Consider the following 22,316-nt stretch of genomic DNA (forward strand, 5'->3'; position numbering starts at 1 on the left):
AGTTCAAATCAGGTTGGTATGCTTTGCTTTATGCCAACAAGGCAGATTTCATCTCGGCCAATCTTTCAGCTAAAAACCTTCCATATTCCAGATCTCAGCTGACATTGTCTCGGCTAATCTTTCAGCTAAAAACCTTCCATATTCCAGATCTCAGCCGACATTGTCTCAGCTAATCTTTCAGGTAAAAACCTTCCATATTCCAGATCTCAGCTGACAGTCTCGGCTAATCTTTCAGCTAAAAACCTTCCATATTCCAGATCCCAACTGACATTGCCTCGGCTAATCTTTCAGGTAAAAACATTCCATATTCCAGATCTCAGCTGACATTGTCTCAGCTAATCTTTCAGCTAAAAACCTTCCATATTCCAGATCTCAGCTGACATTGTCTCAGATCTTTCAGCTAAAAACCTTCCATATTCCAGATCTCAGCTGACATTGTCTCAGCTAATCTTTCAGGTAAAAACCTTCCATATTCCAGATCTCAGCTGACAGTCTCGGCTAATCTTTCAGCTAAAAACCTATATTCCAGATCCCAACTGACATTAACAGGGTCTCATACTTTGTTTATATCCTGTAGTATGTGTAGGAAAGAGATTTGTGCTCTCAACCTCAAGGAGATATTTCAGAGAGTGGCCGTGGTAACTTTTGCAGAAAACCATTCTCAAATATATTATAATCAGAGGTCAATAGCAATTGCAAAGAACTACTTTACAAAGGTGATTTACAAGGGCAAAACAATAATTATTAAAAGGGATTATACTCAGGCTGAAGTTGGCTATGGATAATGTTGGAATGTGGGAGAAGAAAAGCAGGTAATATACAAGGGGGAAAAAATGGATGAGAAAAAACTATACAAAACTTTTGCAATTATGTCAATCATTGGTGAACTTTAAAAAGTACTCTTAATATACCTTATATTAAAAGCAATAAAACAGAAAGCAGGGAAGTACTAAGATATATAACTTAATTGACATTTTTCTTCAAAATACTTCCCCTTGAATTTCTTACAGTTCACCAAAGAACAATTATTATTATTATTATTATTATTATTATTATTATTATTATTACTACTACTACTTGCTAAGCCACAACCCTAATTGGAAGAGCAGGATGCTATAAGCCCAGGGGCTCCAACAGGGAAAATAGCATTCAATGTTTTGAAAACAATTTGCTGCACTGAACAATTTAATGTAAAATCACATGCATAAAATATTAAAAGTCAATGTATTAAATGCACTCATTAATTCTAGAAAATAAAGCCTTGGTAAGATAAAATTGATAATGTATTGATGTAGAATGAACTTATAATAAACCGCTTTTCGATGCAATCCTATACCAAACCCTGGATTAACCTTACCAATACTCTAGGGTGTGTTCTGTATATCAGTACTGTACTATAACCACCAATATTATTATTACTGTACTATCGACATAATTATTATAACCCTAATTGAAAAAAAATGTACAGAACTAAGGTCTTCAATAGGGAAAACAGCCTAGAAAGGAAATAAGAGACACATAAGCTGAATATGGGATATAACAAAGTAAAACAAATATGATAAATAACAAACTAAAAATTGAGACTCGTCATCATAAATGCAATTAAACCAAGTTTAAACTTCACAAGTTTCATAGATTCAAGAACATATGTAGGAAAATCTTAAACCACATTAGTCTAAGCTGAAATAACTTTTCAAGAAGACTGTGTGGTAAGAGATCTTGCACAAGAAAAGCCAGCAACTGAAAACACTTGCAACTAGCCTTCTTATAAACACTAACAGAATTAAAATATAGCTAAGTAAAAAAGGTCCACCCTCTATATTTGGAAGAAAAACATTCATATGAAACTTTTTACAAGCCAAAACAGAATGAAGAGATAATGTCCATTAGTAACTTTATAAGGATACACTTTTGAACAATTCCAGACTTTAAATCTACTTACCAAATCATCAACAAATAACACCAATATACAATAATGGGAGGAAGAATATAAACTAACATCTGAAATTACTGGACCTCAATATTTAAGTTTACTCAACAATATCATCACGATGGTTTTGGCTACACTACCTTTTTCCAATAAGGTTGATTTTCCTACAAAACTTTAACCCTTTTACCCCCAAAAGGACGTACTGGTACGTTTCACAAAACTCATCCCTTTACCCCCATGGACGTACCGGTATGTCCTTGCAAATAAATGCTATAAAAATTTTTTTTTTTCATATTTTTGATAATTTTTTGAGAAAATTCAGGCATCTTCCAAGAGAATAAGACCAACCTGACCTCTCTATGACAAAAATTAAGGCTGGTAGAGCAATTTAAAAAAAAATACTACAAAATGTGCTGGGGAAAAAATAACCCCTTGGGGGTTAAGGGTTGGAAATTTCCAAAGAGCCTGGGGGTAAAAGGGTTAAGTTTTCATACCAAAAAGTAAATTCTGGCCCACTTTAGTTTGAAAATATCATGGCACACTACAGTACTTTTAGGTGCTAGTTAACCTTGAATCTGTATAGGTATTAATTTACTTATTAGGCCTGACTCAAAAAGCATCCATGAGGTTGGCAAGTTACTATTAGGTGACAATAATGAAGGTGCAGTATTCTTTCACTTACTGTGAGAAGTGGAATGAGAGGTATAGACCCCTTCAATATCTACACCTCCTTCTGCATGGGCTTGCTGAGGTTCTTCGTTTGCTGTGAGACACATTTCTATCATACAATTTTGAGTAGGTGCTCAAACATCTGCATAAACTTTTCATAAAATGTTGGCTCAAAAATGCTGGATTTCACTTTTATCTGTTGGGAAAACAAGAGCTATTATTTTCCACTGAGATGTCAGGTGAATATGAAACTATGAAGTTGAACAATAAATGTAATACTGCACCCTGAACCAAAAATTTAATTCCTAAATTCCACATGTCTCACATTCAATGAAAACTTGAACCAGAAAAGATACAATATACTGTGTATTGTACTGTATCTAATACCTGAAAGTATGAACGATAATACTTTATCTCAAATAAATAAAAGCTTACAAATAAAACTAAGGTACTGATACATCAGAAATATAGTAGACTAGGAGTCAAATACTGTGTAGTATACAAATCATACTTAACTGAACATTAAAAAAAAAAAAAAAAAAATCGACTCATAATGGAAGACAGAAAACCTCTTGTGCTACGCAATTTTACTGTTTCAAACTTTTGTTGAAACAAGTGACCTGATAAATGAACAAAGTAGAACAAAATATAAGCAAGTATTCTCAAGTATTCTCCAATCAAAGGTGGTTCTTTTACCATTAATAACCACTCTAAAAGCATCTTAATTAGACAATCTTAATAATTAAACGATAAACAAATTAACTGCCTCTTTTGTACAGCTTAAATTGTAGAATATTGGGTGTTAATGGCAGGATAGGCTTAGAAATAAAATTATAAGAGAGATTACTCGAGTGCCATATGTAGATGAGATCATGGTAAAGAGTAGATGGAAATGGTGTTAATGGCAGGACAGGCTTAGAAATAAATCTATAAGAGAGATTACTCGAGTGCCATATGTGGATGAGATCATGGTGAGGGGTGGATGGAGATGGTTTGGGCATGATCTTTATACTCCCAAACAGATTAGTTCACCAAACTTTTCACTGGGCTTCACAAGGCACTAGAACAGTTGGAAGACCCAGGCCTACATGGCAGAGGACTATGAAATGTGAAGTAGGAGATATTGAATTGAGAAGTATTGATTTAAATGCTCAAGATAGAGATGACTCGCGAAATTTAACCCAGGCCCTTTGCATCAATAAGCGTAGGAGGAGATGATGATGATGATTGATGTATAATCTTATAAAACAAATACCTTGTTGTAAAACCTTTTCTTTTCCTTTTATAACAGAACAATATGCAATAAATTCAGTAACCAAGCTTACAAAAATTATGTACAGTAATTATGCATATTAGTTAATTTTCAGTAACTAAAAGTACAGTATATAATAAAACAATTGAAAAAAAAACCAATCAATATCATTAAGCCTATACAGTACAGTATTTTTGTGCTTTTAATCTACCAACACATTCATTTACCTAAAATCACAAATTTTTAAAGTAATTTTTAATTTTCCTAGCTATACAAACCTGAGGTCTTTAGGTAAGTACATAGGTAGGTAGGAAGTATGTTTCAGCGGGAAAGATGGGCAGACACTGAATCCTCTAACAAGGAGTTAAGCCACAGGTGGGCAACGATGAGAAGCTCTGCCCCCTTACCTGTCAAAGTCCTTTCACTGATGACATTTCAGCTTGGGACTGACAGAGGCTCGATGAAGCAGAAAGATGGATACGATCCAGTGGCTTACAGGAAGAAGATCCTTTCCCTCAAAACTCTTGATCTTATAATACCCGCCCATAAGCAATGAGGAACTGCAATACGAGGCAACAGCTCCATGTATCAGCTGTACATCCCAAATGGCTGCATAGTAACTGAAGAGCCGTGAAATAGGGTCACGGTCGAGGCCCTGTGCATCAGCCCAGGGGGGGCCAAAACACCAGACCAATGCAAGTCAAAGTGGGGAACACGAGCCCCTGCCCAGGATGACCAAGGTTCAAGATCTTGACCCAATGTCACAGACAACGCCCCTGCTTTGGCCAGGGAGCGACATTACAAGAGGACCCTTGTACAACATGGGACCACAACACCTGGCCCACTCGGATATTGAGGTAACACTTGACCTGAACCCCGAGCCTGTGGGGCTGAGGTTCAAAGCCATGGCGCGTGGTCACGGCTCCAGTCCCACGCAATGCATTGCCCAAAGGAGGTGGAAACGGGGGTCTGTAACACTTTTCCCACTTGGTTACCGAGGTAGTCAGGGACCAAGGGATGAGGCTTGAAGCTGCAACCCAGGATCATGGTCCTGGCCCCAAGTATCACCCACGCGGTTTAACCATGGAACCGTAAATAGTCTCGCTTGGCTACCAGGGTAGTCAAGGACAGAAATCCAGCCCTCAAGGGAGCCAAAATATTATGAAGAATAAAGATAAATAACATTTCAAGATGACTATCTGATAAGAAATCTTGCACAAGAAATGGCTGCAACTGAAAACACTTCAAACTACCCTACTCATAAACACTAAAAAAATAATACACAGCTAAGTAAAAAGATAACGCCACCTATTTTGAAGACAAACATTCCTATGAAACCTTTTGCAAGCCAAAATAGAATGATGAGAAGATATCCATTAATTTATAAGGAAACTTTTTCTTTAACAAACCCAGAGTTTAAATACAACCCACCAATTCATCAACAAATAACACCAATATACCACAATTGGAGGAACCATACTGTATAAGGTAACCTCTTAAATTACTGGACCTCATCATTATGATGGTTTCGGTTATGCTACCTTTTTCGCTAAGTTGATTTTTCTACAAAACTTTATTGATAATGTGACTTTCAACAAAATCAATTTCTCATGGCGAAAAGTAAATTCTGGTTCACTTTAGTTTGAAAATACCATAGCACTACTTTTAGCTGTCAGTTATCTTGAGTTTTCCAGTATTGTATGACTAGTACAGTGGTAACGTGCTCGCCTCGTATTCGCATGGAAGCAGATCGATCCCAGCCCAGGACCGTGAGTTTAAGCTGTTTACTGGGGAGGCCAATGCTGTGGTTGGGCACCACAGTGGGGTGTTGGGCTTGCCCGGCTGACGTTCTGGTGAGCATCTATTCATATGAAACTAGAACTGAAACCAGACACCTTTACCTTTACAGTATAGGTATTTTTTACCTTCGCCAACAAAGTTGGAAGGAGGCTATGTTTTACCCCCTGTTTGTGTATGAAACTGTTATGTAAAATGCTGGAAATTATCAAATTTTGGAAGGTCAAGGTCATGGTCAAGAAAAAGGTCCAATTTACGTAATCGGCCATAAGTTTAAACATCGTTGTCACAGAAACTTCAAACTTGGTTCATATTTGAGGGTATGAATATCCACGGCAATTAATTCATTTTAAGGTCCAGGTCAAAGTCGAGCAAAAGGTCGAGAAATAAGCTGCCGCGGCAGAGTCTACACTCTACTGAGTGCCCCTCTAGTTTACCTATTAGGCCCGACTCAAAAAACATCCATGAGGTTGGCAAGCTACTACAGGTATTAGGTAACAATAAAGGAGGCGAATTATTCTTTCACTTACCAAAATCAGAGGTATAGAGCCCTGTGATATCTACACCTTCTGCATTTCCTTGCCGATGTTCATCATCTGTTGTGACATATTTCTATCAGGCAATTTTGAGATGCCGAAACTATTTTGTCAACTTTCCTTAAATTTTTGGTCTCAAAAATGATGGATTTCACTATTATCTGTTGGGAAAAAATGAGCTATTACTTTCCATTCAGATTTCAGGTGAATACAAAATTTTGAAATTCAACAATAAATAAGTAGATGATGTAATACTGTACCCAAGCACCGATTAATAGAATCCAAAATTACACATATGTTACATTAAAAAACACTTGAATTAAAAATGTCATATACTGTACATATAATGCATGTAATACCCTAACAATATTTAGCTTAAAATACTTTTTTCTAATAAATAAAAGCTACCAAATAAATTAAGGTACTGATATATTAGAAATACAGCTGACTATGAGTCATATACTGTATATACCATATTTTACTGGACATATAGAAACCTGAAAACCTCTGGTGCTACCGTACTCAATATTACTGACTTCGACTTTTATTGAATTGAGTAAAATCGTTTTAAATCTAATCGTAACCCGATAGATGAGCAAAGTATAGCAAAATATAAGCAATGATTCTCCTATAATAGGTTATTCTTTTACCATTCATCTTCATAAATAACCATTCTCAAATCATCTTAATCAGACAATTTGATTGATTAAGCGATAAAATTGACAACTGACTCTCCTACAGTACTGAAATTTATTTGTCAAGTATTCATCCATAATTCAAATCCAAAAATTATTCCTTATGAACAACACAAAATAAAACATTAGACACAAAGGTCCACACAATGCCATTTATATTGAAAACTCTAAAGCTCTATTAATTGATGAATCTATTGGTGTATAGCATAACCTTATATAATAAATAACTCGTTGTAGTGTATATTTTATTTCATTTCTATAGCAGGACTAAATGCAGTAAATTCAGCAAATAATCTTATAGCAAATATGGAATTACTGTATAAATATTTCTTCATTTTCAATAACTAAAAGTTACGGGAAGACCTTGCATAGTGTGGTTTTGACCAAAGGTGGAACTGTCTGAGGATGATCGATTGACCCTGAGATTGCCTGCTTCACCACCTGGGCAATGTCCAGGAACCAGCGTGCCATCTCTCCAGAATGAGACTGTTTCCAATTGAAACCCACGAGCCTGTTTCCTTGGCTAAGGTGGAGTGCCGAGGAAAAGAGGAAACGAGAGGATGACACCTCATGCTCTTCCTTGTGTTTAACCTATTTAAGGAAGTGGGCAGCGTCCATATGTCTGACCGAGAGATCGTCCAGTGATTGCTACCTGTGCGAGCTTGCGAGTGGACTGCGCGCAATGGCGAGGTGAGAGTTGATAGAGCACGCTGACATGCACGCCTTTCTCCGCTCGCCTAGGTAAGGTGTAGTCCACCTATGTGTGTCTGCCTCCCTGCATGTGCTCGCAAGGTAGAAATCGCCTTTATTCTAAATAATGCTTCTTGTGTGCACGGGTCTTGATGAAAAGACACGCCCAAGAGAGCACTACACATAACAGAAGTGAGGCACGCCTCTTCGTCAGGCAGATGATTTCACCAGGAGGTAGGGTGCGCCATGCTGCGCAGGACTTGTCCACTACATTCTGGATAGATTGCTGCGTAGCGAAAAAATTATATTTTAATTATAAAATAAATTTTTGAATATACTTACCCGGTGAATATATATAGCTGCAACTCTGTTGCTCGACAGACAAAAAAACTGTAAAAAACTCGCCAGCGATCGCTATACAGGTTGCGGGTGTGCCCATCAGCGCCAACTGTCGGCCAGATACCATACTCAATGTAAACAAAGACTCAATTTCTTCTCATCCCACTGCGTCTCTATTGGGGAGGAAGGGAGGGTCGTTTAATTTATATATTCACCGGGTAAGTATATTCAAAAATTTATTTTATAATTAAAATATAATTTTTAAATATTTAACTTAGCCGGTGAATATATATAGCTAATTCACACCCAGGGTGGTGGGTAGAGACCAGTTAAATATGTTTACATCTTATGAGCTAAGAGTTTTTATTTCATTTTAGAAGTTATCAAAATAACAAAAACAAAATAAATAGGTACCTGGTAAGGAAGTCGACTTAGACGATTACTCTGCCTTATAAGTACGTCTTCCTTACGGAGCCTCGCGATCCTCTTACGATGCTGACAGACCCCTAGGAGCTGAAGTATCAAGGGCTGCAACCCATAAAACAGGACCTCATCAAACCCCTAATCTGGGCACTCTCAAGAAATGACTTTGACCACCCGCCAAATCAACCAGGATGCGAAAGGCTTCTTAGCCTTCCGGACAACCCATAAAAAACAACATTAAAAACATTTCAAGAGACAGATTAAAAGGATATGGAATCAGGGAATTGTAGTGGTTGAGCCCTCACCCACTACTGCACTCGCTGCTACGAATGGTCCCAGTGTGTAGCAGTTCTCGTAAAGAGACTGGACATCTTTCAAGTAAAATGACGCGAACACTGACTTGCTTCTCCAATAGGTTGCGTCCATTATACTTCGCAGAGATCTATTTTGCTTAAAGGCCACGGAAGTTGCTACAGCTCTAACTTCGTGCGTCTTCACCTTAAGCAAAGTTCGGTCTTCCTCACTCAGATGTGAATGAGCTTCTCGTATTAACAATCTGATAAAGTATGACAAAGCATTCTTTGACATAGGCAAGGATGGTTTCTTAACTGAACACCATAAAGCTTCAGATTGGCCTCGTAAAGGTTTAGTACGCTTTAAATAGAACTTAAGAGCTCTAACAGGGCATAAGACTCTTTCTAGTTCATTGCCTACGATCTCCGATAAGCTGGGAATATCGAAAGATTTAGGCCAAGGCCGAGAAGGCAGTTCATTTTTGGCTAGAAAACCAAGTTGCAGCGAACAAGTGACTTTTTCCGACGAAAATCCGATGTTCTTGCTGAAGGCATGAATCTCACTGACTCTTTTAGCCGAGGCTAAGCATACCAGGAAAAGAGTCTTAAGAGTGAGATCTTTCAGGGAGGCTGATTGTAACGGCTCAAACCTGTCTGACATAAGGAATCTTAGTACCACGTCTAAATTCCATCCAGGGGTAGCCAAACGACGCTCCTTGGTGGTCTCAAAAGACTTAAGGAGGTCTTGCAGATCTTTATTGTTGGAAAGATCTAAGCCTCTATGCCGGAAGACCGATGCCAACATGCTTCTGTAGCCCTTGATAGTGGGAGCTGAAAGGGATCGTCCTTTTCTCAGGTATAAGAGAAAATCAGCTATTTGAGCTACAGAGGTACTGGTCGAGGATACAGAAACTGACTTGCACCAGTCTCGGAAGACTTCCCACTTCGATTGGTAGAATCTAATGGTAGACGCTCTCCTTGCTCTAGCAATCGCACTGGCTGCCTCCTTCGAAAAGCCTCTAGCTCTCGAGAGTCTTTCGATAGTCTGAAGGCAGTCAGACGAAGAGCGTGGAGGCTTTGGTGTACCTTCTTTACGTGTGGCTGACGTAGAAGGTCTACCCTTAGAGGAAGACTTCTGGGAACGTCTACTAACCATCGAAGTACCTCGGTGAACCATTCTCTCGCGGGCCAGAGGGGAGCAACTAACGTCAACCTTGTCCCTTCGTGAGAGGCGAACTTCTGCAGTACCTTGTTGACAATCTTGAACGGTGGGAATGCGTAGAGATCCAGATGTGACCAATCTAGGAGGAAGGCATCTATATGTATTGCTGCTGGGTCCGGGACTGGGGAGCAATAGATTGGAAGCCTCTTGGTCAGCGAGGTTGCAAAGAGATCTAAGGTTGGTTGACCCCAAGTGGCCCAAAGTCTCTTGCACACATCCTTGTGGAGGGTACATTCGGTTGGAATTACTTGCCCTTTCTGACTGAGACAAACTGCTATGACGTTCAAGTCGCCTTGGATGAACCTCGTTACTAGGGAGATGTCTTGACCTTTTGACCAGATGAGCAGGTCCCTTGCGGTCTCGTACAACGTCAGTGAGTGGGTACCTCCTTGCTTGGAGATGTACGCCAAGGCCGTGGTGTTGTCCGAGTTTACTTCCACCACTTTGCCTCGAAGGAGATACTCGAAGCTTTTCAAGGCCAGATGTACTGCCAACAGCTCCTTGCAGTTGATATGCATGCTCCTCTGACTCGAGTTCCACAGACCTGAGCATTCCCGACCGTCCAGTGTCGCGCCCCAGCCCAAGTCCGATGCGTCCGAGAAGAGAACGTGGTTGGGAGTCTGAACAGCCAGGGGAAGACCCTCTCTTAGGTTGATATTGTCCTTCCACCAAGTCAGACAAGACTTTATCTTTTCGGAAATCGGGATCGAGACCGCTTCTAGCGTCTTGTCCTTTTTCCAGTGAAAAGCTAGATGGTATTGAAGAGGACGGAGGTGTAGTCTTCCTAGTGATACAAATTGTTCCAGGGATGACAGCGTCCCTACCAGACTCATCCACAGCCTGACTGAGCAGCGTTCCTTCTTCAGCATCTTCTGGATGGATAGCAGGGCTTGATCTATTCTGGGGGCCGAAGGAAAAGCCCGAAAAGCTAGACTGTGAATCTCCATCCCTAAATATAGAATAATTTGGGATGGGACCAGCTGCGACTTTTCCAAATTGACTAGGAGTCCCAATTCCTTGGTCAGATCTAGAGTCCACTTGAGATCCTTCAGACAGCGACGACTGGAAGAGGCTCTGAGAAGCCAGTCGTCCAAATAAAGGGAGGCTCGGATGTCCGATAAGTGGAGGAATTTGGCTACATTCCTCATCAGCCTCGTAAACACGAGAGGAGCTGTGCTTAGGCCAAAGCACAGGGCCCGAAACTGGTAGACCACATTTTCGAAGACGAATCTCAGAAAAGGTTGGGAGTCTGAGTGAATGGGGATGTGGAAGTAGGCGTCCCTTAGGTCTAGCGAGACCATCCAGTCTTCCCTTCTGACCGCTGCTAAGACTGACTTTGTGGTCTCCATGGAGAACTTCGTCTTTGTGACAAAGACATTCAGAGCACTGACGTCTAGCACCGGTCTCCAACCTCCTGTCTTCTTTGAAACTAGGAAGAGAGGGTTGTAAAATCGCGGTGATCGAAGGACCGAGACTTTGACCACCGCTCCCTTCTCTAGCAAAAGAGACACTTCCAGTTTCAGGGCTTGTCTCTTTCCTTCCTCTCTGTACCTGGGAGAGAGATCGATGGGGGACGTTGCTAGAGGGGGTTTGCGTACAAAAGGGATTTTGTACCCCTCTCTGAGTAACTTCACAGATTGTGAATCTGCGCCTCTCTTCTCCCAGGCTTGCCAGAAGTTCTTGAGTCTGGCTCCCACTGCTGTCTGAAGTTGCGGGCAGTCAGACTCTGCCCTTGGAGGACTTGGATCCTTTCCTCTTCCCTCGTTTCCCTTCGGCACGAGCACCTCCTCTGCTGGAGGCTCTGCCACGAAAGGGCGGAATAAAGCGAGACGCTGGAGTGTCTATCCTCGGTCTAGCAGACAATGTAGGCAAAGGGGGAGCTTTGCGAGCTGAGGACGCAACTAGATCGTGGGTGTCCTTCTGAACTAACGAAGCGGCAATTTCCTTGACTAAGACTTCAGGAAATAGGCACTTGGAAAGGGGAGCAAAGAGAAGTTCAGATCTCTGGCATGGCGTAACTCCAGCAGACAGGAACGAACAGAGAGACTCTCGCTTCTGCAGGACTCCGGACGTGAATGAGGCAGCTAGCTCATTGGACCCATCACGGACGGCCTTGTCCATGCAGGACATAATGAGCAAAGAAATATCCTTATCTGTCGAAGAGATTTTCCTGCTCAGGGCTCCTAAGCACCAGTCTAAAAAGTTAAAGACTTCGAAAGCCCTAAATATCCCTTTAAGAAGATGGTCCAGGTCCGATGGTGACCAACAAATCTTCGAGCGTCTCATGGCAAGGCGGCGGGGAGAGTCTACAAGACTTGAGAAGTCGCCCTGGGCAGAGGCAGGAACTCCCAAGCCGAGAACTTCTCCCGTGGCATACCAGACGCTCGATCTAGAAGAGAGTTTAGATGGGGGAAAGGCAAATGCTGTCTTCCCTAAACTCTTCTTAGACTCTAACCAGTCTCCTAACAGCCGCAAAGCTCTCTTGGATGAGCGTGAGAGAACGAGTTTAGTAAAGGCAGGAGCGGTAGAAGGCATGCCTAGTACAAACTCTGACGGCGGAGAACGAGGAGCCACAGAAAAAAAATGGTCAAGAAACAACTCCTTGAATACAGCCATGACTTTTCTAAAGTCCAATGATGGTTGAGTTGCCTTGGGCTCGTCCAGTTCTGACGGTTGATCGTCTTGTTGTTCAGCAACGTCCTCATCAGATAGTTCCTCATCCGAAAACTGATGAGGAAACGGCAACGGAGTGGGCAACGTCTGGCTCGCTGAGTCCGGTCGCACTGGTGCATGCGTGACGGAGCCGGACGCAACGTCATGAAACTGCTGCACAGTCTGTGAACTGTCAACAACCATGGGTGCGCGAGGACGCACAGCGTCCACCCGAGACTGTCTAGACCGTCTGGGTTGTGCAGTCAACACCATACCGGGTTGCGGAGGTTGACGCACCGCGTCAAAACAAGTCACCTCTGATGGTTGTTGAACGTCCTGAACGTCAACAACCACCTCCGAGCGTCGCTTAACGTCAACGTGCGGCTGGCAACCCACACTGGGTCGCATCGGTGGAGGAACCACCTCAACTGGTAGACGCGAGAAGGTTACCTCAGCGTCAACAGGACGCACAACCGATCGCTTGGAAGGTTGTTGGCCAGAAGGTTCAGCAGCAACCTTCTCCGCATGAAAGTCCTCCATCAAGGACGCAAGCTTGGACTGCATGTCTTGCAGCAAAACCCATTTAGGGTCTACGGGAGCAGGTACGGCAACAGACGGGGTTAGCGACTGAGGCGGTACCGCTTTGCCTCTCTTAGGCGGTGAGCAGTCATCAGATGACGGCAACGAGTCCGAACTGACCCAGTGGCTACAACCGGGACGTTGGACTTGTCCTGAAGGGACCGACTTACGTTTTAAAGGTCGTGAGACCTTGGTCCAAAGTTTCTTACGAGAAACACCTTCAGACGACGAGGTAAAAACGGGCTCTCTCGTCTTATGTAGGCAGGGGCGATCTTGGGGAGATACGCCTGATACCATGGAGGGAACGTCTGTTCGCTGATCAAGGCCTCTCGAACCCATGCGTCGTACGACATTGCTTCTCCCCTGGGCTTGGGAGCTTGCAAGAGGTCCCGGACTAGGAGGACGACAGGCACGAACAGACGAACCCTCAAGCGCAACACTGTTCACAACACTTTCACTAGGCACTTTATCACTTCCCGCGGCACTTTGGCACTTTAGCTCCTTAACATCCGCCATGAGTTGATTGCGGTCACTTGCAAGGGACTCAACTCTCTCCCAGAGGGCATGGATAGCACGCATCATGTCAGCCATCGATGGTTCCTGAGTGCTAGGAGGGGGGTTAGGAACAACCACTACAGGGGAAGGAATAGGTTGAGGGGCATGAGGAGAGGAAAAATCTATCGACCTAGAAGAACTTCTCCTTATTCTATCTCTCTCTAGCCTGCGTGTGTACTTCTCAAATTCGATAAAATCGAATTCCGAAAGGCCCACGCATTCCTCACACCGATCTTCCAATTGACAGGTTTTACCCCGACAATTGGAACAAACAGTGTGAGGGTCGAGAGAAGCCTTTGGAAGACGCCTAGAACAGTCCCTTGCATTGCATTTTCTAAACTTGGGAACTTGTGAAAGGTCAGCCATTTTGAATTGGTCAAGGGAAAATTCCAAAAAACGATCTAAGTCATCAACAATGAATCCGATACAAAAAAGAGTTCAAGGATTTATTTGAAGAAAAACCCTGCACGGCGAAAGCTCAACCAAAATAAAGTACTTCACCAAAGATGAGGGAAAAACTCCAGGTTTCAACAGCGAGTAAAGTACGTCTTGTCGACACGTCGATAGAGAAGAAATTGAGTCTTTGTTTACATTGAGTATGGTATCTGGCCGACAGTTGGCGCTGATAGGCACACCCGCAACCTGTATAGCGATCGCTGGCGAGTTTTTTACAGTTTTTTTGTCTGTCGAGCAACAGAGTTGCAGCTATATATATTCACCGGCTAAGTTAAATATTTAAAAATCTGACATCAACAGATGTAGGGTCAGAGGAGGGTGAGAGTGGGACCGGAGTGATGTATCCCTCTTTGAGTGTGGCGACCGACCAGGGTTTGGTCACGTGAAGTATCTACCTCTATCATTAAAATAATGGGCGACCTAGATCGCATGCAGACCCCTGTCAGGTGAAGGAGCCAGATTATCAGAAAATGGGATGGGCTCTGGGCTACCTGGTCAACTAAAAACCCAATAGGGTAGTCAACAACTCCCAGGGATTGTGACTGTTGCTCCCCCTCTAAGGGTTAGAAAGTTCCAGTGAGTGAAAGAAGAGATCTTGACTTTCAAGAGAAAGGTCAATTCTCCTCGGGTACTCTCGAGGGGGCAAGAGATTGCGTACATAGTGGGGTGTCCAATTTATGTAATTGGCCATAAGTTTAGGCATCGTTGTCAAAGAAACTTCAAACTTCGTTCATATTTGAGTGTATGAAAATCCACGCCAATTAATTCATGTTAAGGTCAAAGGTCAAAGTCGAGCAAAAGGTCGAGAAATAAGCTGCCGTGGCGGAGTTTACACTCTACTGAGTGCCCCTCTAGTTTACCTATCAGGCCCGACTCAAAAAACATCCATGAGGTTGGCAAGCTACTACAGGTATTAGGTAACAATAAAGGAGGCGACTTATTCTTTCACTTACCAAAATCAGAGGTATAGAGCCCTGTGATATCTACACCTTATGCATTTCCTTGCCGATGTTCGTCGTCTGTTGTGACACATTTCTACACCTTCTGCATTTGCTTGCCGACGTTCATCGTCTGTTGTGACACATTTCTATCGAGCAATTTTGAGATGCTGAAACTATTTTGTATACTTTCCTTAAAATTGTGGACTCAAAAATGATGGATTTCACTATCATCTGTTGAGAAAAAAAGGAGCTATTATTTTCCATTAAGATGTCAGGTGAATACAAAATTTTGAAATTCAACATTAAATAAATAGATGATGTAATACTGTACCCAAGCACCGATTAATAGAATCCAAAATTACACATATGTTACATTAAAAAACACTTGAATTAGAAATTTCATATACTGTACAGTACGTATAATGTATTTAATACCCTAACGATATTTAGTATAAAATACTTTTTTTTAATAAATAAAATCTACCAAATAAATTAAGGTACTGCTATATTGGAAATACAGCTGACTATGAGTCATATACTGTATATACCATATTTTACTGGACATAAAGAAACCTGAAAACCTCTGGCGCTACCGTACTCAATATTACTGACTTCGACTTTTACTGAATTAAGTAAAATCGTTTCGACTCTACTCCGTAACCCGATAAATGAGCAAAGTATAGCAAAATATAAGCAATGATTCTCCTATAATAGGTTATTCTTTTACCATTCATCTTCATAAATAACCATTCTCAAATCATCTTAATCAGACATAATTTGATTGATTAAATGATAAAATTGACAACTGACTCTCCTACAGTACTGAAATTTATTTGTCAAGTATTCATCCATAATTCAAATCCAAAAATTATTCCTAATGAACAACACAAAATTAAACATTAGACACAAAGGTACACACAATGCCATTTATATTGAAAACTCTAAAGCTCTATTAATTGATGAATCTATTGGTGTATAGCATAATCTTATATAATAAATAACTCATTGTACTGTACATTTTATTTTAGTTTTACAACAGAACTAAATGTAATAAATCCAGCAAATCTTAAAACAAATATGGAATTGATGGATAAACATTTATTTCATTTTCAGTAACTAAAAGTTACGGAAAGACCTTGCTTAGTGTGGTCTTGACCAAAGGTGGAACTGTCTGAGAATGATCGCTATAGACTGAGATTGCCTAATTCACTACCTGGGCATGGTCCAGGAATCAGCGTTCCATCTCTCCAGAATGAGACTGTTCCCAATTGAAACCCACGAGCCTGTTTCCTTGGCTAAGGTGGAGTGCCGAGGAAAAGAGGAAACGAGAGGATATCACCTCATGCTCTTCTTTGTGTTTCACCTATTTAAGGAAGTGGGCGGCATCCATATGTCTAACCGGGAGATCAGCCAGTGAAGGAAAAAGCTACCTTCACTTGCAAACAAACATGCCATTCGTCTTGCAAAGTAGACAGACTGAACAGAGAGCGATGGCAAGGCGAAGGCTGGTAAGGTGCTCTAGCCAGTGCACCTTTTCCAGTTCGTCTTACTGGGAGCACATGCTCTCAAGGAAAGAGCTGGAAAAGCACACCTTTCTCAGTTCTTACAGGTAATTGCTACCTGTACGTGCTTGCAAGTGGACTGCGCGCATTGGCGAGGTGAGAGTTGATAGAGCGCGCTGACATACAAGCCTTTCTCCACTCGCCCAGGAAAGGTGTAGTCCACCTATGTGTGTCTGTCTCCCTGCATGTGCTCGCGAGGTAGAAATTGCCTTTATTCTAAATAATGCTTCTTGTTTGCGTAGGTCTTGATGGAAAGACTCTCCCAAGAGAGCACTACACACAACAGAAGTGAGGCGCGCCTCTTCGTCAGGCAGATGATTTCACCAGGAGGTAGGGTGCGCCATGCTGCGCAAGACTTGTCCACTACATTCTGGATAGATTGCTGCGTAGTGAAAAAATCTGACATCAACAGATGTAGAATCAGAGGAGGGTGAGAGTGGGACCGGAACTATGTATCCCTCTTTGAGTGCGGCGACCGACCAGGGTTCGGTCATGTGAAGTATCTACCTCTATCATTAAAATAATGGGCGACCTAAATCGCATGCAGACCCCTGTCAGGTGAAGAAGCCAGATTATCAGAAAATGGGATGGGCTCTGGGCTACCTGGTCAACTAAATACCCAATAGGGTAGTCAACAACTCCCAGGGATTGTGACTGTTGCTCCCCCTCTAAGGGTTAGAAAGTTCCAATGAGGGGAAAAAAGAGATCTTGACTTAAAGTAAATTCTCCTCGGGTACTCTCGAGGGGGCAAGAGACTGCGTATGTAGTAGGGTGAAATCTTGTCTCCAACTGCCTTCAATCCAGTGGGAGCTGGCCGAGTAAGTATACTTACAGATCGATAAAACCAGGGTAGTCACTACTCCCTAGAGGCAAATGTTATTACAGCAAATCTCCTTAGCGATAACTGTTGGGCAAGAGACTGGTCGCTAACGACAGATCACACACAACTACTTCCGAAAGGTAAGATTCAGACATATCTTCAATCAATGGTTGGACAGGTAATGTATGCATAAGTTCATCTACAAATCCGTAATACAAACAGGGAAGGCGGGACGAACATACGAGCATAGTCCGAAATTATTAGTTGCGTCCGGAGCTCAGTTGAAGAATGTTGGTCAACGTTCGCAATCGAGACCTCCTTCTTCCTATGAACGACGAAAATGTTTGTATTTCTTTATTCCCAATCAGCAAAACCGACATAAGTTTTGGATGTTCCCTTCCCAGAAACAGATTTGCTTATGTCAAGTTCAGGAGTCTAAGTATTAAAAAAACTAAGAGTCCGATCTGAAAGTATGGAAGGAACTGGATGGAATGAAGGCAGAAAGCACATGAGGGTAGACCACTATGTCTGGTTACGGGATTGTAGGAGGGTAACGCAGAACCTGACTTCGCGTAAAGAATATAGCCATTGAAACTAATGATTTAGATGGTATATAGTCCTGGTCGGTAGAAAGATCGGTTGCTCGCATGCGCAATACCCATGTGTGGTTGCGTATGCGTAGCTTCTTTGTCTCGAAAACGAGCCTGAGCCCACTTGCAGATATATTGTAAGTGCGATGAATCGCAACATTATTGCCTAAAGAATTTTATTATCGACTAGCTGTAGGCCTAGCATTTTTAACATGTTTGTGAGCGTGTGCGCCCACGAAAATACATACAACTAACGTAGCGATCATACCTATCTCAGTATTAAAAGTTTGCCTGCTAACCTTGTGGGCGGGGCTTACTATCATTCATGAAAATTAGCTAAAGCTGACTACGTTTGCCTGGCTGCCTTGTGGGCAGAGCTTGCTATTATTCATAAACATAAACAGAAGCTAACGCTATTCCCTTGGGACTTGAAGGATTGCAAAAATAACCTTGCAAGGGTATGCCTCATAAGCAAGTTGTGCGAGTGCTCCGAAGAGATCTGCATTCCATAGGGAAACCAAGTCCGAGAAACTAACCCCAAAGGATTACGTTCCATGAAACTCGGAAGCTTAACGAGAACTTGTTGCGCCCAGGGGCCCAATGATGGCATGCAACGGATGTAAATGATCGGAAGTAAGCCGTATTTGTGGCAATAACCATGAGGTGTTGTCTTGGAGAGAACGCATGTGCAACCGAAGGAGTTTGTGTCAGCTTTTATGCAGTTTTAGCAAATGTCTGTAGCTCTGCAAACCTCATCAGGGAAGGGAGTTACCCAAGCAGAAACGTAGTCTTGCATTTATGGGTTTGTTGGCCCGGAACGCAAAGAACGTAAACACTAGGCAGGTTTGTTCAGGCTTGCCAGTGAACGCCACCAAGCACCAGCCACCGCTGGTGGGTATCAACAAGTGCTGGCGAGCGCCAGCGAGAATTAGCGAACGCTGGCGAGCGTCAGCGAACGCTATCTGACAATAGCGAACACTGGCGAGGAGACTATTGAATTTTACCTGTAAGGCTAGATACAGGTGATGTGAGTAAGTGTGCACTACCAAAGTAGCGCTCACTTGTGGCAACAGTTAAGCTGTAGCTCTGTGTGCTACTGAAGCAGCACACACGAGAGGAAACAGAAAACTGAAGCTCTTTGCGCTACCAGGCTAGCTGACGAGTAGGGTTTGGAAACCCCGCCATGGGTACTAAAGAGAGCAACCTGGGTTGCTTGCAGACCTTCATCATACAGAAAAGCTTGCCTAGCCACCTCGCTAAAGCTCAGTGGATGAGTGTGCAACACTGCACATCACTTCTCTGTGAAATTAAGGTCTTTGTAAAGTACTCATGCTCAATCAACACCCTAAAAGGGTATCGATGAGAAGCCTTATGTCATCCCCTCGGAAGGAGGGAAAAAAAGAAAGAAAAAAAAAGGCTGAGCTAGATTAGAAGACTAGTCGTTTCTCCTCGTAAGAGATTGAAACATTAGGCGCAGGTCCCGAAGGGCTTGGCCTCACAAAGCTTTATGAGCTCTCTTGTGCGCCAAGAGGCACGATATAGTTAATACTGTAACTCTGAAGTTATAGCCTACAAGAAGTTTCTCCCTGGTAAGAGATTGAAACATTAGGCGCAGGTCACTAAGGGCTTGGCCTCACAAAGCTTTATGAGCTCTCTTGTGTGCCAAGAGGCACGATATAGTTAATACTTTAACTCTGAAGTGTTATAGCCTACGAGAAGTTTCTCCCTCGTAAGAGTTGGAAACCCATGAGGCACATGTCCCGAAGGACCTGGCTTACAAAGCTCTAAGAGCTTTGTTGTGCCCAAAGGAACTTTGTCGGGAACAACCCCTAAGAGTTAAAGCCTATGAGACTCGTCGATGGGAGGTGGAAGCCGCAAGTGGGAGGCAGTCGTCACAGATCGCAAAGGGAAGTTGCAACGAGACTCCTTTTGTACCCTGAGGGTACAACGGCAATGACCGGGAACAGCAAGCAGTCACCTAACTCCTTCCTACTTTGTTGCCAAGTTCCGAAGAGCAAGGGAGGAGCACGGACGAATACATGGAGAACGTCTCCATATTCCTGTGGGTTACAAACAGTACAATATATCTATAGTAAAGAGCAAATAGTTTGTATCTGTGTAAGAACAAACAGTACAATACAGTATATCCATAGTAAAGAGCAAATGATTTGTCTCTGTAGGGAACAAACAGTACAATATATCAATAGTAAAGAGCAAATGATTTGTATCTGTTTGGGAACAAACTGTACAATATATCCATAGTTAAGAGCAAATGATTAGTATCTGTGTAGGAACAAACAGTACAATATATCCATAGTAAAGAGCAAATTATTTGTATCTGTGTAGGAACAAATTCCAACTTCTGGATGACAAAATTGAAATGTTTACTTACAACGTCCATTAACCAAAAATACTTATATCAAAATACAGGCCTTGTTACAACAGGTTTTTATGAAAGTCACGTCAGCTATATGTCCGCTCTGGGGTTGATTATTTGAGGTCAAGTCACAAAACCCTTACTGCCAAACCTGCACTCTAGTCAGAATTGACAAGAGACCCAAATAAATTGGAGTGTACTTTGATAGTGGTATTCAACCTTGACCAGAATTTGACCTTAACATTAGTGTTTAATTTTTATCATAAAACATAAATCAATTATATTTTTTTAAACAAAAAAATTAGTGTAAAAGTTTCATTTTAGTATAATACAATGTTAATATCACTCTTTTAAACCTCCACAATCTATAGAGAGCGTTAACTAATAAACTGGACACTTATTATTTCTACAATTACCATTTTACTCTTACCGTTCTATATTTGATTAAGGTCCTAGGTGTACACAATTCATGAAATTCCCAATAGGCGGTGCTTCTGTTCCGACTAGGTAGGTAGGTAGGTTCGGAGGCAAGGCGTAGCCTTTGCAGAGGTGCCTCCAAAGATTATCTTCTTATACTCTTTTGTCTTTTCCTCCACACTAGGTTTAATACTTTTTTTTTTCTTTTCCATATTTGTTTCACTATTTTCTTTGGGTCTTACTCGTATGGTCGTTGAAGCTCAATTATTTCATTCCTTTCTTTTCTATATTCCTGGCAAAATAAAAAAAAATATATATAAATGTGTCAAATCTTTTCCCTTATTTTCACGAAAATTACATTATATTTCTTATTTCCTGTACTATTAGTAATTATAACTATTTGTAATCCTCAATTGGAGATTTATTCACTGTCACGTCCCTTTTTATTAACAAATCTCCGACCTATACAGCTATAAATGCTATTTTAATCCGCAACACTTGACAAAATCAAACAGTTCTTAAACACTCATTTAATAAGGATTTCTTTAATTGGATCATTCTAAATAAGTGACCATTTTCTTTTTGGAGGTTTAAGAAGTGTTACGGGTTTTATAGGTGTTTTAGACGATTGTGATGATGATGTTATAAAACACGGAAACCTAATTTACAAGTTTTGAGGATGGCTCAAACTAGGATAAATAACAAACAAATTTCAAAAAATAAACTTAGGGTTTTGACATAATTAGGGTAAGCTAAGGACACAGAGGTTTAAGGGGGAGTAACACTTCCAGTATATAATGAAACAAGTCCTAGGTTAGGTTAGGTGGGAAACCTAGGAGTTTGATTACCTTTTAAAGTATAGAAAAGATATTTCAGTCAAATAATTTCCATAGGATCGTTATAATTCCTTATAAATACATTAGTAACATGACCTACTGACTTATTTCTTATAACTCCATAAATGATACCCCAAAATACTGTCCATCAAATGAAGATGGACCCGTGAAAAATTAAATGTTGCATCAGTGATCAAATTGGTTTGGGTGAATATAGTAAAACCACTGGTTGATCAAATATACAAATTCTAAGAGCCAAATTAATAAATACTGGCCTACGAATAAAACTGTGGCCTGACCTACCGTATATTTAACAGGGTTTCCAGGGGAACACAGGGCCAGTTTTAAAAGACCCCTAATGATATGAGACACCTTTTAGATATTACTAGAAAGTCTATGCTTCTCCTTGCCTGAGATCGAATTTCTTGGTACTTTTGCACTGCGTTGATTGTCTATCACAAATTAATTAATGTTGACACTATGGTATGATCATTTTCGCAAGATAAATAAATATACAGTATGTTTACATTGCCTTCTCGTGTTCCAATAATATTTATGAAAGCGTCAGCTGAGAGACTATTTCTTAATACATATTTTAGGATATCTTATATCCATGCTTAATACGGATTATTCTATTTATAATGTAATAAATGTAAATTATTATAAATAAAATTCTTGGCTTGTG

At 41.3% G+C, this 22,316-nt stretch overlaps 1 long non-coding RNA gene across 2 annotated transcripts; it reads right to left on the reverse strand.

Moving 5' to 3' along the window:
* Positions 1–2,618: 2,618 nt before the first annotated feature.
* On the reverse strand, positions 2,619–22,155 carry LOC137650683 (uncharacterized). 2 transcript variants are annotated; one of them, XR_011046051.1, is made up of 4 exons: positions 21,935–22,155; positions 20,809–21,087; positions 6,179–6,345; positions 2,619–2,795 (listed from the first exon to the last, which is right to left on the reverse strand). It is a non-coding gene; the product is annotated as an uncharacterized lncRNA (long non-coding RNA). The 2 variants fall into 2 exon arrangements; XR_011046052.1 differs by lacking the exons at positions 20,809–21,087; positions 21,935–22,155 and adding exons at positions 15,042–15,077; positions 15,130–15,261.
* Positions 22,156–22,316: the final 161 nt, after the last annotated feature.

This window comes from Palaemon carinicauda, chromosome 12 (assembly GCF_036898095.1).
Source record: "Palaemon carinicauda isolate YSFRI2023 chromosome 12, ASM3689809v2, whole genome shotgun sequence".
Taxonomy (NCBI): domain Eukaryota; kingdom Metazoa; phylum Arthropoda; class Malacostraca; order Decapoda; family Palaemonidae; genus Palaemon; species Palaemon carinicauda.